The sequence below is a fragment of the Euprymna scolopes genome, chromosome 11, assembly GCF_053919585.1.
Source record: "Euprymna scolopes isolate OS-2025 chromosome 11, ASM5391958v1, whole genome shotgun sequence".
Classification (NCBI taxonomy): domain Eukaryota; kingdom Metazoa; phylum Mollusca; class Cephalopoda; order Sepiida; family Sepiolidae; genus Euprymna; species Euprymna scolopes.
The window spans coordinates 19,640,903-19,657,856 of record NC_136492.1 but is presented as its reverse complement, the minus strand read 5'-3'; the positions used below and the strand labels follow the sequence as shown (position 1 = coordinate 19,657,856).

At 33.5% G+C, this 16,954-nt stretch overlaps 1 protein-coding gene and 1 pseudogene across 3 annotated transcripts in view; both read left to right on the top strand.

The window, feature by feature from the left end:
* Positions 1-16,954, top strand: part of LOC145287790 (tyrosine-protein kinase Src42A-like) — a 430,888-nt gene that overhangs the window by 164,008 nt on the left and 249,926 nt on the right. The window lies entirely within an intron of this gene.
* Positions 9,470-9,630, top strand: LOC145288383 (U2 spliceosomal RNA; annotated as a pseudogene).

Sequence of the window (16,954 nt, the reverse complement as noted above, 5' to 3'; positions counted from 1 at the left end):
CAGCAATTTGTCTCCAATGCAGCAGTCCATATGTGGTGCCAAATCTTCTGTTCAACAAGCTCTTCTCATGACGCATCTTCACTAGTTTTGTTCATGCTCTTTGGCGTCAGCGAGTCAAATTGCCTCAAAAAAGGCACAGATCTGGTTCCACTTGGCGAGATGAAGATGCCGTATGATAAACCACTCAGAACGTGGCTCAAAATGCAAAAAACTGATTATCAGTCCATCGGGTTTATGGTGTTCACTGGTGGAATCAAAACTGGCTACCGCTCATTTAAACATCAGTGGCAATAGAATGATGTATATACTTGGCATTGATTTTGGATGTGGTGAATTCCTTGGAAAGGACCAACTCTACTGACTCTGGGGTGAATGTCACTGCAAGTACATCCTTAAAACTATTTTAATACGAGCAAGAAAAAACAAAAATGATACATCACACAAACAGGTCTTTATTACAGTTTTACTGTTTATGCCTTCCAGACACACCAGCTGCTGCTAATTCTCTATTCAGGCAATGTCATTTGGTGTCAAGCAACCTCAGATTCCTATCATTTGGACAATCTCGGCCACCGGTTGTAAATATTTGAAATATGCCCTGTGCTATTTGAAATAAAAAATAAAATAGATTTAGTAACAATTTTTTAAATTCTTGATTAAAATCTTTTTTTCTATTTTTTAATGTCAAGAACATGTTATAAGTATAAAAAGGTTAATTTTATTTGGATTTTTTTTTTCAAATTATACTGTAAGAATAGTTTAAGATTTACTTTGGATTGACGAACCCATATTGCCTGAGTGACAATAGGTATCAGAGGTTGCTCAAAACGACTGGTCAGGATTGTCTGAATGGAAACTCAACAGCAGATATGCCTGACTGGTAACGGGTATAAATACTAAAATCTGCTGCTTCTGCGGTATAATGGGATTTTGAAGAAATGCATTTTAGGTTTAAAAAAAAAAAACCCAAAACTATTATATACTTACATATCATGTCAAAATTAGTATAAATTTAAAAAATTACAATAAATGAAGTAGAGAAATAATTACAAGCAAAAATAAAATTTATCGAATTAAAGTTTTATTCTGTTTTAATGTGAAACAGTTCCTTGTGATCAATTTTGTATGACAAACTGACTTATCACCCTTGCTTTCTTTGAAAATCTGCCATTTCAAACAGAAACATCTGATTGCTATCTATATCTTTTGTAAAACAGTAGATCTAGAACATGTTCTACTGGATCAGTTTTTGTAATTTATACTAATTTTGAAATGATGCCTAAGTATGTAATAATAGTGTTTCTACTTGAAATGCATTTGTTTGAAATCTTATTATACTGCAGAAGCAGCTCAAACCCTTCATATTGCATTAGTGGTATTACTTAGCAATATAACTATTAGAGATGATAGCATTTTGAAAGTAGTTCTAAATTATTTATAAGCTTGTTAATTTCTTGTAATATTGTTAATATGAAAAAGAATCGAATATTGTGAATATGAAAAAAGAAATAATTGAATATTGTTAATATGAAAAAAGGAATAATCGAATATTGTTAATATGAAAAAAGGAATAATCGAATATTGTTAATATGAAAAAAGGAATAATCGAATATTGTTAACATGAAAACAGGAACAATCAAATATTAATGTAACAATCAATATGCAGACACTTGTAGACTAATTCTAAATCCTATAAACTACAATTTGGAATTGGTTGTAAATAAGTAACTTTAGTGTCCTTGGGAAGGTTTGAACCCATTTTTCTTACCCCTCCATCTATGAAGGAAATAGTAAGGTCACTAGTTTAGTAGTATGAAAACGTTTATATAACACCAGTTCTCCTTCACTTAAACCAGCATTTTTTTCTGGTCGTCTTGGAGTCCTATTTTTGTTCCTGGTTAAAACCAATATCGAATCAGGATGTGCAGTTAGAGATTGCACACCTCTTGCTTGCTTTCATTGACTTATTCAAAAATTGAGCGTTTAATATTTTTTTTTTGTTTGACAGTATAAAGTTTTGGTACTTCTGCAGAGAACGATTCGATTTTTTTTTTTTTTTGTGAATGTTGTCATAATATTCAGGCAGCTTATGTATTCTGAGTGCTGATAAAATTTTAAAACACTGGAAAAAGAAAAACATGATAGAAAACATTGATTGTAATAGTAATTTCAAGATAAATGGAACAAAACTTTTTAAAATAAAAAGCAACCTACGGTAAATTTCATGAATAATTATTTTATTGTAAAATACGTAGAAACAAATGAAATTTTTTTTTTCATTATTTTTATTTTATTTTTATAAGAAACGCTTTTGAAAACTTTTTGATTTACTTTGGTTAATTATTTATTTATTTTTTTTAAAGAAATGTTACTGTCTTAAGGGTTTATTTTTAAACTTGCTATGAGACATTTGAGATTTTTATTGGCCACACACACACGTTTGCATTGTCGTCTGGTTGAGTGATTTTCATTAACTGAGTGTTTCTCTATATTCGGTTGTTTAAGCTGCCGGAACATGCTGAGGCAACATTCATGGAAAAATGGGTCTTCTCTGTGTTGGTACCAAAGTTTCTATCCTTGTATTTAAGGCTTTAACCCATGCCATTGGCGTGCCGCAATATTTGATAGAAGAGTGAATGAGTGAGTACTTGAACAAACCACTCCCCCATAACTACCTAACCTGCATTAAAAACCCATTCCCTTACAGTTAAACTTGAAAGAATACAATTAAAAAAAAAAAAAATGTTAAAAACAATGCAACTATTTTCATTATGTTGAATTGTACATTTTGTTCTTTCATATTTTTTTAAAATTTGTATGAAAATTGCAAATGCAGTTGTGCAAAATTGTTTTTGAACAGACTTGATACACTTTATTGTGATCTGAGAATTGTTCTAAAATATTTATCTATTTATATTTTATTATATTTATCGATTTACCTATCCAGCATAGCCCAGGATTTATTAATTTCATTTTAGTCTAAAAAAAAAACAAAACAATATATAATGTTAATGAAATAATACTGTAAGTTACAAATAGGTGGGAAGTGGGGAAAAAAAGTGATTAAATGTAAGGGAGTTAACTCCTATCCATGCCTTTAAGTTAAAATAGGAATTATCTTGCTTTCATTTTGAGCTTTTTAGGCCACTATTTATAACCGTCTGTATTGTAATAATCTTAGTTGGAATAATTATTAGCCCAAGATTTGTGCATATCATTTTATTAAAATTAATGATTTTTAATTTTTGTAATAATAATGTGCAAGGGTAAACATTAAAGGTTGTGATCACTGAAAAACATGAGAAAAGTTTTGTATAAGGATTCAAATGCTTTTATGTAATTTTTTGTAATCTATAATATAAAGGGCAGTTGTCTGTGTATCTTGCTAAAACTTGAAAAATACCTAACAACCTCTTATAATGGTATTTTTTTTAATTGACATAACCCCATAAAAATATCTATAATTTAAAAACCCATTAATTTTTTGGAGACTATATCAAGAAGTAAGCATAATTTTTAATGGTATCAGGCAAAGAGAAGTAACTGATTATTTTTCCAGAGTTATTTCCCCTTTGTTGACTAGAGTTATGTTTGTGTATATCCAGAAAAGAAATGGGCTGGGCAAAACGAAAGAGGGATAGAATATGTTACATTTTTTGCTAGTATATTCTAAAATGAAAAATCATTTCCATTTAAAATCCTGTTAGTATTATGCATGTAAAATTGAGAAAAGCATGCTTGAAATGCATCAATAGCATGCAAATAAGCTATATCAAAACAAAATGACCACTGATTTTGACCTGATGTCATGTCTATCTAAAAATGCAACTCAAATATTAACTCTTAGATGATTCCTCATGTAATATTTATTAATAATGGCATAAATTGATAATATATAATAAAAAACAACGAAATCATTTTTAATGCTCATGCTGAATTTTTCTCTTGTTCCTCTCCAACGACAGCCTTTAATGTTTACTTGTATAAGTTACAAAGAAATGGATGGACAAAAAAAAAAAATGATTAAATGTAAGGGAGTTAACTAAAATTCGTACCTTTAAGTAGGAATTATCTCCCTTTCATTTTGAGCTTTTAAAGGTCATCCTTTAAAACTTTCTATTAAAACAATCTTAGAATACTTTCTTTTTTTTGGGGGGGGGGAAGAAACTGAAGTGAATTACACTTTGTTTTGATGTAAAGAACGTGTTACAAAAATAAAAAGGGAGAAATGGCTAGTCTGAATCAAATATTGATTTGTCATATTTTATTGTTAATTTAGGTTGAATATGGCAAAAATTTTGTTTGGATTTTTTTTTTCTTTTTTTTTTATGAGATTTTATCTTTTTCAGCATTGTTTTTCTTAAGAAAAAGAAAACAAGCAGAGAACAAAGTATATAAAATAAGAAATAATTCAACAGACATGCTTTTTTAGATTGAATATTTCGTTTCAGTTATAAAACTTTGTCAAGAATAGTATTTATTGAACAGAGTTGGATGATCCAACTTTGTTCGATTAAATGCTATTCTTGATTCTGTGTTAAATTATTTCTTGTTCTATATAGTTTGTTTTCTGCCTTTTTTTTTTTCTATCTATACCTATACATGCTTGTATGTATGTTTTACTAATTGTACCAACCTGGCGTTGCCCGGGATGCAGTGAAGTCATTTTATTTTTTATTTGTTTGCATATTTTTCAACTTATACCAAAGAAGAAACAACTTTTAGTTTAGACCACTGTTATTTTCGATTAAAGGGTTATAGCCCCTTATTTTTTATTTATTTATTTTTTTAAATGTCTCATATCAACAGTCATATCAAACAGACTAATTTTAAATAAGTTGTGACGAAGTGTTATAAATAACATGGTATAACAATAACAAATAAAAATGGGTTAATCAAAAGCAAAGTTCGATTTATCAACTTAAATGCTGTTTATGTCTGTTCTATTAAATTATTCCTTTTTCTACAGGGTATAACGATAAAATTGTCACCCGAAAGAAAACAACACTAAAGCTTTATTTTAAAACTTTTATTTAAAAAAAATCAATTTAGGTGACTTAATTATGTAGTAGGGCTGACATCTATTCAATGTGGCCGCTTTCAACCTCAATCACTACCCTGATACGGGTCCAGAACTGGGAGCACGCCTTTTCTACAAGCACCGTTGGGAGCTTGGTGAATACTCGGTGGATGGAAGCGATCAGGCTGGCTTTGGTGTTGTGGGAAGTCATGTTGGGGAGGAAAGGAGCCTGTGGGAGAAAGGTACAAAGTTGCAGCATTTCTTCTGAAACCAAGCCTGGGTCTTTTTGGCTATGAGCTGACACGGAGTCCTACTGCCACACCCAGAGTCTGCCAGTGGCCACCTAATTGCACCAGGGGATCATCACACTCTTTAGCACATCCAGGTACACTTTGGTGTTGACTTTCAAGCCGACTTCGAAAATGTGAGGTGGCATGATGTGGCCTTCACTGGAAACAACATGAAAGACCATAACCGTGAGTTGTCTGATGGGTTGAGCTGTGCCCTCAAGCGTTGAACCATTCAGATTTGCATTTTGAGGGTGCTGGCAGTGGTCATGTTATCAGAACTGGGATTGGTAGAGAGCATGAGTTGTATAGCGGCACATCTCCGATCTCACTTGTTGAACATTGTGTCACTTTCAGACATGATAGAAGGCTCCTATTGATTTTGGGATTTGTACACAACTGACCAACTAGTAGATGGCCTGCAACAAAAAAAAAAAAAAAGAAAACTGGTTTTCATCAAATGGAAATGGAATCATATCGCCTTTTCTAGGGCGAAAATTTTATTGTTCCACTTTGTATATATTTCGTTTTCTCCTTATTTCCTTATTTCCTATCTATAATTACATGCACGTATGTATGCGTTACTAGATTAATCTGCTCTGCGTTATCCAGAAAGTACTGATGTCATTTTAGTCTTTAATTTCTATTTATTCACACATTGTTTACTTATACAGAAAATGAAATAAAAAATTTTTTTTCAATAAAAACGTGTTATCCCTCTTGCTAGTTTTTATTTTTAGATGATTGTTTAAAATTATTTCACATATGGCATAATCATGTTGACACACCGGCTCCTGCCAGATCACCAAAGTTAAGCTATGTTGAGCCTGGTCAGTACTAAAATGGGCGACAATTTGGGAATTCCAGGTACTGTATATGCTCTCCGCTTATCTTGGTATTGTTTCCAGTCAGTCTTGGATCTCTCTTTGCCACTGGACCCAAACAGTGCCGATTCAGGAGAAGTATGGTTGGTGACTGCGCAACCCATGTGTCACAATTACACACGCAGCTATCTTCTTACAGAGGTGTCCATTGTCTCTTTAGATTGAATAGTCATTGATTTCATATGAGCAGTTGTATGTGTTAGTGTAAGTGATTAAAAAAAAAGAAAAGAAATTGTAGTGAAGTACGCTATTATATTGTCTATAACATAGTACAAGATAAAACATGAAAATTGATGTGTTCTAAGTAAAGTTTGATTTTTCAACTTAAATGCTATTTGAGTCTAACTTTTTAAAAAATCTTACTAGATAACTTTAGATTTACAGCAATGACAAATGCAGATTGTCATGTCAGAAGGAAAATGATTTGTCAACTGAAATGATATTTGGGTCTGGCCTTGTATTCATGCATTAATTTCATATGAATCAGATGATTCACCACCTTCTCATGATATATTTCTAGTTTCTTACGCGTGGCACCACGTGAAGGTTGCCAACATCCTAAGTAAAAGTGTTTTTGTGGAACAAACTGGATTCAAACTTGGTACATCCAGGTTGTCTGTTCGGGTCATTAACCACTTAGCTAACCTTTTCTGACCTTGAAGACCCGGCAAGATAGCTTTGTTAAATACTAATTGTATGAATAGATGAATCACTAGCGCATTCTCAAAGTATATTCTGAGATGAGGTGGGGGTTGGTGGTGAAAACAAATAAATTTTTTTTTTTTTTTTTTTTTTTTAATTGGTGTGGGGAGGGGTCACTTTAGGATAAGAGTTAATGATCAGAAATGGTGGAACTTTGGTATGATTTGAATATATAAGAATCAGAAAGAACTCGTTTGAATTAAACTTGAAATTCACGATGTTATAATCAACTGGGAATCAGTTCCACAGCAGACAGATTTAGGAAAGAATCTCTGCTTCTTGGTTGTTATATTTTCAATGTGTCAATCAATGTAACCTCCATTCTTCTTCAGATACATCTTTGACTGGTGCTATCAGACAAGACTGGTCAAAGATATTGGCTTCCTGACCTAAAATACACTGAACGTTAATGTTTTTACAAAACTCAATCATGTTCTGCAAATACAAAACTAAAAAACAAAAACAACACAAAATAACCAAACAAAACCAAACACCATGAGTAGATATTTGAAGATATAAACAATTTGAAGCATAAAAACTTTTACCAAAATAATTGAACCCGAAAAAGGTTGATATGCCATAAAACAAAACCATCAAACAAAGCAACATGAATAAATATTTGAAAATATAAAGAACCTGAAGTATAAAATCAATCTTCCAAAAATTACTGAATTTGGCATTAAATAACCTGAAAAAGGGTAGATATGCCACAAAGCTCATCTGAACTTCAATCCATGGTCCCCCCTTGCCAGACTTTCATGAAAAACACTCGTCTAGCCAGAACCACTATTAACAATTTCCCACACTCTTTATCTGTGTCTACACTTAAACATAGACTCCATGAACATGGCTTCTTTCTTAGAACTGCTCGCCTGTGGAACTCTATTCCGTTTGCCTTCTTTCCAGCTAACTACAATCTGTTTGTCTTCAAGTCCAACATGAACAAGTTCTTATTGAACCGTCCCCCTAAGTAATCCAAGTTACAAAATTCCCACTAATGTTTACTACGCTAAAATCACAATGACAAATGTACACCCATTAACCCTTATCCTCGAGTGGCCCCTGGGCCTTAATAAGTGGGGACCCCCATGTAAAAAAAAAAAACAAAAAACACACACACACACACACACACACACACAAAACAAAACAAACTAACTACTCCATGTAAACAATTCTAGTGTGAATTTTAAGAGGTTTAAACCTAATCTTGTCTGGAAATACTATTATTACTTACACACACACACACACTATTGTGTGTGTGATATATATATATACACACACACACACACACACACACACTATTGAATCCTTTATATAAACTTGTTAAAAAGTGTTGATTAGGTATCAGTTCTAAATTATAGTCTTCTAGAAGTTAAAGGTTCAATTCTTACTATAAGCGATATTAAAAACAAAAAACAAAAAAAAACCCAAAAACTAACAAAATAATTAACACTCTTATCCAGTCATGGCTGACAGAAAAGGAACAATTTACTCCAGTTGATTAAATTTAGGTCCAGCTCCAAATTCTGTATCGGTTTCGAAGTTTGACGAAAAGATGTGGCTGAAGAAGGTCGGATGTTACATTGTCAGAAACATTAAAAAAAACAAAAAAAAACAAGATGAAAATAGTAGTTCAAATGATACGGACTTATCAATCCTCATCTAAAAAAAAAAAAAAAAAAAAAAAAAAAAAATCTGCAACGTAATTGATACAAAATGGAGAATTATTTATAAGAAACATAGAATAGCTGATTAGTAGAAAATTTGGAAATGAAATTCTTGAATATCTGCCAAATAAGCTCCGTTCCTTTACTTTGACATTTTCTACTTGCTTTATGAACTTATTAGTAAAATAGTAATTAGCCACTTTATCATGGCTGCTATGTTTGGAATCGGAAATCGTGCTAGAAAATTCCTCACATCAGAGAGCATCCTGTATCTCTACCAAGCCACAATTCACCCATGCATGGAGTATTGTTGCCACATCTGGGCTGGTGCATCTAACATTAGTCTCTCACTCTTAGACAGGATCCAAAAAAAAAGAGTCTCCATTCTAATAGGTCCCATACTATCAACCAAGCTCCAACCTCTGTCACATCACCACAATGTTGCATTCCTGTGCCTGTTTTACAAGTACTTTATTGGAATATGTGCTATGATGAACTCATAGCATTTGTGCCCCTTTGGCACATACACTCCTGACTAAATTGACAAGCAGCAAAATCGCACCCCTTCGCTGTTCACTAGATGCTGAAAGCCTTCTGCTCTAATAGTTTATCCCCTCGGAATGCTAGGTTTTGGAATTTTCTCCATGTTTCTTGCTTCCCTGGTTGTACTAATCTACTGAAGTTTAAAAGTAATGTGAACAGACATCTTGCTACACAGCTCCCCACTGTCCCTTGTTAAGTAAAATCCCAAATAGTAGCCCCTTACATTTCAAGTAGCAATATGCTTTGTTGGGGGGGGGGGGTAAAAAGAGTTTTCAAAAATAAAAACTAAAAAAAAGAAAAACAGCGGACCTGAACGAGAATCACCCCCCACCCCTCCCCATAATTTTAACCGGTATTCTGCAGTTGGTATTTTTCTTGGCTTTCAGGCCAAGATCAAAGTGTAGCATCTGTTCTTAAGATGCTACACTTCAATTTTTTGTTTGTTCTCTGTCAGTGGAGGAGAAATCCTTTATGACCGAGACAATTTTTATTTTTATTCCTTTCTTTACATTAAAAAACAACCCTGGTGTCTAACTCTGTCCCGTGGGGAGGCAAAGTAAATAGGAACCCAGCGTAGTATAAACACCCCCAACCTCTCCATGTTAAGAACGGCTTTCGGAATAAACACTCTCAACCTCAAAAATTATACTAAATACTAAAACATACTATAAAAACTGGGGGGGGGGCTGATTCTCATTCAAGTCTGCCAAAAAAAACTAATTCTTCTAGTGCCTATAGTTAAGCATCACTGGTAAAAAAAAAAAATATAGACTCATAAGTCCTAATAAGTTTTTAAAAGTTTTGAAGATGTTGCTAAAATGTCACTAGCAATGAGTCATAACCATTATTATTATTATTTTTAATTTAAGACATATTTTGAAATATTTAATAGATATACCCGGCATTGCCCGGGGAAAAATAATGTAACATGTTTCTATTAAAACTTATATCACTCTACTTTATTATATCAGTCTATCTTTCTTTCTTTCCAATCTCCCTTCATCTCTCTCATCTCCTATTTCTCCTCTGCCCAGTCTATTCTTTTCTAGCTGGACATACACACGCACATACATACAACTCTATAACTCTCCCTTATATAATAGATTCCTCTAAAAAACGGATCGGTCTTTTCTTTGCAAATTAATTAGTACTGAAAAAACGGCCTCATCCTGCTGAAACCTGACCCAGTTGAGTCCCAAAGAATGAAAGTTTTTTTGTTTTTTTTTAAATATTCATGCCGATCAAGAAAATACCAACTTGGATGTACATGCATACAAACATACAGACAACTGCCTTTATACAATCGATTATCTTATTAATATTCAATCAGATGGGTTCCACTTTGCTTTATAGTATGAATCTATTTCATAATTGGCCGCATTTCAATTACTCACAAATGTCAGCCTTCAGAAAAGGACAAATCGTAATTGCGCAAAAGACAATCGTCTGATTTATAAATATTTCTCATCTATTAAATTATTCCTTTACTTGAGGGACCTGTGGAAATTCCACAGCGGACTCTTTCGCATGTAATATATTGATGTTGGTATTCTGTGAATGTTCAGCGTAAATGAAGACACCCTGATATTATTGTAGCTCTTTTGTTAAAACTGCAAAAATATTTATCTAAGCTAACAGACACTTGACGTAGCCCGGTCATAAAATACACTTAAATATGATATTTTAATGTATGCAGATTTTGCATATATGCTCTCTCTCTCTCTGTCTCTCTCTCTCTCTCTCTCTCTATCTATCTATCTATCTATCTATCTATCTATCTATAGATAGATATATATATAGTCGATTTTCTATCGATTCTTATATATTAAAGTTGAGATTTCAAAAATAAAAAAATATATCCATGTGATTTTGGGTGCATCAGCTTGAATAAAAACCAAAACTTATGTAAAATATATATATATATATATATATATATATATATATATATATATATATATGCTCCTTCAGCTATAATCGAAATCTAAACTAAAACTTATGAAGAATTCTTGATAAAATTATTTATAACTGGGGGTGGAGGTACCCGGCGTTGCCCGGGTTTTTAGAGGCGTGTGTGGTTGGGGGAGGGAGTAAAATGAAAACAAAGCGAAGTAATAACCCTGTTTAAATATTATAAAAACAAATAATGTTGTGAAAAAAAAAAAAAAAAACAATTAAAAAAATGAACGTGATGCAATACGAATGGTCCGGCGGTGCCCGGGTATTTGAAAAATCACAAAAAAGTTTGGGGAGGGTGGGGGGGCTCGAACTCGGATCATTGAGGCAAAAGCGCAAAAAAAAAAAAAGTGATGAATTAACTAAAAAATGAATTAGGTCAAATATCAATTCCGCAGTGAAGTTTGTTTTTGTTTCGTTTCAGTAGTCTCACATCACACTCGAATTCTAAATGATTTTTTTGTTTTAATTTTAATATAAGTTTAATGCAAGTGAATTCACGATATCGTTACGTTATAATAATAAATAGTAAAGAATGAATTCTTCGTGTAAAAATAAATGTTTAGTTTGAAAGCAATAGTTAATAAAGGTCATAGTTAGATTTCACGGTTAGAGTCATTAAAACCGGAAGTAAAAACCGGTTAGTCCCACAGGTTGTCTTATTACACTAACTAAAAAAAAAGCAAAAAGAAAACAATAATAATGGCGTTTTCGCATTTAAAAAAAATTTTTTTTTATTTTATGGGAAAAATAGAAAGCATAAATCAGGGAAAAAAGATTTAAAAAAAAAAACAAACCCCAAAATGGCATAAATAACCTTGTACGATTCCAAACCGGGGTTTCCTCGTACTGTTCCTTGTGAACGCATCTTCTGTGGTGTAAATGGGGAGCAGGGAAAGGAGAAATCTAATAGAAAAGATGTTGCAACTTCCACTGAATGTGACCGATTTTGGCAGTGGACTCTCACTGGAAAAAATATAGGAATGTATCATTGTCGAGGAACAGTAGAGGTAATAGGCCTATAGCACACCTCAGATAATGTGCTACAGTTTGTATGCATTACATTTGCATGTAATGTCATGATTTTTAATCGTATTAAGGTCAAAGTCGGAGGGCAAAAAATGAGTTCATTTTATTTATATAGATAGAGAAGAGACAAACCATGCGTGCCTGGTCCCCCTCTTGTGCTGCATGTGTGAAGAGGCAATGTTGCCTTCACATTTTCGCCAAGTTTCAGAAAAATCTAATGGATGGGGCAAAAGTTATGGAGTAAAAAGTGTCTTTTGCAATTTTGGCGCATTTGTGACCACTTTTAAGCTTCTGGAATGCCGAATCCCAGTGAAAATGGACAAACAATGCAGTGTCGCACTTTAAGACATGTATATCTAAATTCAGCACCATGGAAAACCATTATATAGAGATACATATAAAGTTCTTGAGTAATATGAAAAAAGAGCTCCAAAAAGGCATATATTTTTTTTAGTCCTAAAAGTCTCAGAGGGATGCGAACCAGAATTTTGCCAGGGTCACCCATACTGAATTTATATTAAGAACAATGGCCTCCACATTTTGGCCAAGTTTCAGGAATATTTAATGGATGGATCAAATGCTATAGAGCAAGAAGTGTCATTTTCGGCCATTTTGGGGGCATTTTTGACCTCTTTTAAGCCCCTGGGGATGCCGAATCCCAGTGTAAATTGATAACGGTGCAGTTTCAGGCCTTAACACATGTATATTTGAGTTGATCACCGTGAAAAACCGCTATATAGTCAGATATATCAAGTTCTTGTTGAGAAATATGAAAAAAGAACCACAAAAAAGGCGTTTTTAGCGCTGAAAGTCCCCGGGGACAGGAACCAGAATTTTGCCAGAGTCATCCATACTAGATTTATTAAGAACAATGGGCTCCACATTTTGGCCAAGTTTAAAAAAAAATGTAATGGATGGATCAAAAGTTATGGCGGCAAAAATGTGTCGTTTTTTTACCATTTTGGGGCATTTTCTTACCTCTTTTGATCCCCTGGGGGCGTAACAGGAATTTTTGTAAAAGAAATTTTTTCACTGTGCACATCTATTTAATGAAATACAATTTGTGGCAAAATTTCAGGAAAAACTAATGGACGGTTATCTGGCAATAGTCCGGACTAACAGACGCACGGAAGCACAGATGCCACTGAAAACATAGGTCCCTCTCCGATAAATTGGGAGACCAAAAAAAAATAGATGACTTGAGTGCCATCAGCTATAACCGAAACCAAAACTTATGAAGAATTCTTGGTAAAATCATTTATCACAAGAAATGGAAGTACATAACAATTAAACGACCCGGATGTTAGTGTGTCTTATTTTCTGTGTCATGCTATCATTATTAACATTAGCATTAGATTGACGTTGCTTAAGATTTAATGTAGAACACTATGTCCTTTTACTTTCTCCCCCCCCCCCGCCATATAGTTGGAAGAAACTGGAATTTCAGAAAGCTACTTGAATTACTGTTTTATATAAATTATTTAAATTTCATTAAAATCGTATATACATATTTGAAATCTTCAAGTACTCCCACACACACTCTACACTTAATGGAGCTAAAATAGGAACCGTTAATTTTCACATATTCTCTGCTTGAAGAGTCACAAAGAAAAGATGCAATTATCTTTGTACAAAAGTTCTCTGATATATATATATATATTTTTTTTTACATGGGAGTCACCACTTATCAAGGTCCGGAGGCCACTCGAAGATAAGGGTTATTGCGTGTACAGTAATCAATGGGATAATATAGTAATCGTTAGTAATGGAGATTTGATAAATTGAATTCCTTAAGGGAGCAGTTTATCAGGAATTTGTTTATGTTGGACTTGAAGACATCCAAGTTGTAGTCAGGGGGAAACAAGCAATCGGAAGAGAGTTCCATAGGTGTGCACTTCTAAGAAAGAAACTTTGTTCATGGAATCTACATTTTGATTTAGGCACAGATAAAGAGTGGGGAAAATTATTGACAGTGGTTTCAGCTAGATGGGTGTTTTTCGTGAAAGATTGGCAAAGGGGGGACCAGAGATTGGAGCTCAGACGAGATAACACTAAAACAAATACAGGCTCGCAACGTCTCTTTTGTGGGAGAGAGAGGTTACAGGGAAGAGAAAAGGGCATCTTTTGTACTCTGTCAAGGCAGGATAAGCTGTTTTTAGCAGCTCCTGCCCAGTTGTGGGAGCAGTTTCAGAACTTTGATTATCAGGTCAAGTCTGATCCCTAGGTGCCACTCAAACTTTTCCATTCAAATAACGTTTTTCTTTATGCAACATCTAGATACTGCCATGTTCTTGCATGTTAACAGGCTGACCTAGTTATTTCATTTCACATAGATATATCTACACAATTGAAGCTTGATTGTGTGGAGTGAATCGTTACTTATTTGAAAGGTGCACAGCTCTAATTGGCTGAGTAAAGTTTATGCTGAAATAAACTTTGTGCTGTCAATCATTTTTATTGTTTTAATCTGAACCTGCTTTTATCTCAGATTACTGATTATTATCATCAGAACATAATCCAGTTCACTGACCAAAAGGTTGAAGGTTATATTCTACTTTTAGGTAGTCGACCGTGAATATATGAACATATTATTTGGCAGCAGAGATGCAAAGTAAGGTGTGTGTGTGTGTGTGTGTGTGTGTGTGTGTGTGTGTGTGTGTGTGTGTCTTTTTTTTTTTTTTTTTTCACCTGATTTACAGGTTTTAGTTCACAATTTTTGCAGAATGTCAGCGTCTCTGTTTTTAACTTTTCTGGAGTTAGGAGTTTTGGTAGCAGAGGTGCAAAGTGTGTGTGTGTGTGTGCGCGCGCGTCTGCGTCCGTCCGTCCGTCCAGCCAGTTCTTCATCAAGCTTAAGAATCAGCAATTTTTGCGGAACGTCAGAGTCTGTCCATTTTTTTTTTTTTTTTTTTTTTTTTTAAACTGTCTCTGGAGTCAGGAAATTGTGGGTATTGTTCATTGCTAGGCATAACAGATTGTATTATTGCACTACTTGTGGCACAACAGATATAAAGTACTATGTAAAATTCAGTTCTAAATGACACTCTTCTGAAAATTTTAGGTTCAATCCTTAGTGTGGGTGATGCTAAGAATACAATGACGAATTGATTAAGACTTCTTTCTATTTAATCGTGGCTGAGAGAACAATAGCATACTATCTCTGTGGGTCAAATAATCGGTTATGTTCGAAATTTCGTACAGATTAACAAGTTAAACAATATACCCATGGAGAAGGTCGGAGATTACGTCAGACAAAACGTTGGTAGAATAACACTCAAGATGAGAACAGTGATCCAAATAATCCCTCCTACTTTTTTATACGCTAAAGTGTTCTAACCGTTCTTATTTTTTTACCCCTCTCTGGAACATGGTTGCTGACAGCGGAAAGTGTGTGTGGTGGTGGTGGTGGGGGGGTCCTTGAGCAAAACTTGGCCAGATGCTCTGTTTTTGGTGGTGCCAGCAATGCAGAAAGCATCCTTCTATCATGGTGTTTATCTGCCAGCTTTCCTACCTGAGCGTTGCGGATAAAGGCAATGGTTAGCAGTCCTACATGACAGTCTTCTGGGATTATGTTTCTGAATTTTTTAGATGAGGATTGGTTATTCGTTTTATTTAGATTATTCAGACTACTGTTCTCATCTTGAGTGTCATTTTTTGTGAGGTTACATTGACCGAAACTTTGTGAAAATGACACCAAAGATGTGAACAGTATTGTAAATAATATGAATAGTCTTCTGGAGTTAGAGGTTCAATCCTCAGTGATGGTAACCAAGAATAAGTTAATCTCAGTATTTCTGCCCAGTCGTAGTCAACAGATCAGGAGCAATTTGCACTAGTGGATTATAGGTGCAGTTCAATATTTCGTGTGAATTCCTGAGTTCGTACAGAAGAACATAGTGTCAAAGGTTGCATTGGTCGAAACCTTGTGAAAATAACAACCAATTTGAGAATAGCAGTCTAAATAATTCAAACTATCACTGCAGCTTGTTATAGGAATATTTTTTTTTTCATAAAAATAGATAAATAATTAACATTACTTATAGAAAGTAAAAACTTTAAATAAAATGAGTTTTTTGGCGTGAGAATAGTTTTTTAGTTTCCTCAATTTTCTCAAACAATACCGAGATACAGGTTTTACTAGTTTTATAAGATGAGGTTAGATTAATAGAGTAGTAAAATCAGAAAAAGTAGTAGCTAATCGCCCATTGGCTGAAGGAAAATATAGCTACTCCCAAAATTATCAACTCCTGACCTAAATTTCGATCTCTGTTTTCTAACTACAGAGTTCAGCCCAATTAAAAAAAAAAAAAAAGAAACTACAGAAAACTCTTTATAACGTACATACCCGTTACGAAACGGAACAAAGATGTCATATTTCAAAAATGACGTAAATTGATCAAGTACTTTTTTTTTTTTTTTTTTTAACCGAGGAAATCAAATTTTATGACTAAGTTAGATGTTGTCTTTATCCGCCATGTTTAAATAAATTCAGAGAGACAACTCAATTTGAACTATCAAGATCAAAATCAGCATTGTAGTGACTATGATTTACTATTAAAATTACTAAAAATCATTATAAAACATGATTTTCTGTGCATTAAAAAAAAAATTACTTGATCAAATCACATTATTTTTGGAATGACATTTTCGTTTCATGACAGGTACGTATATCAAAGATTTTTGTGTGTGTTTTTTCTTTTTAAATTTATAATAACTTCTCTCTGCATCAAATTCGCTGTGTGTATTTCGACCGAGTCTTGTTTGTCTGTTTTGTTAAACAAATGGTTTACCTTCCCATTTATATATTTAATTCTGTTTTTCAATTAACAAATCAACTCTTTTGTTAAGCTTGTATATTTGGCTGGTAATTTA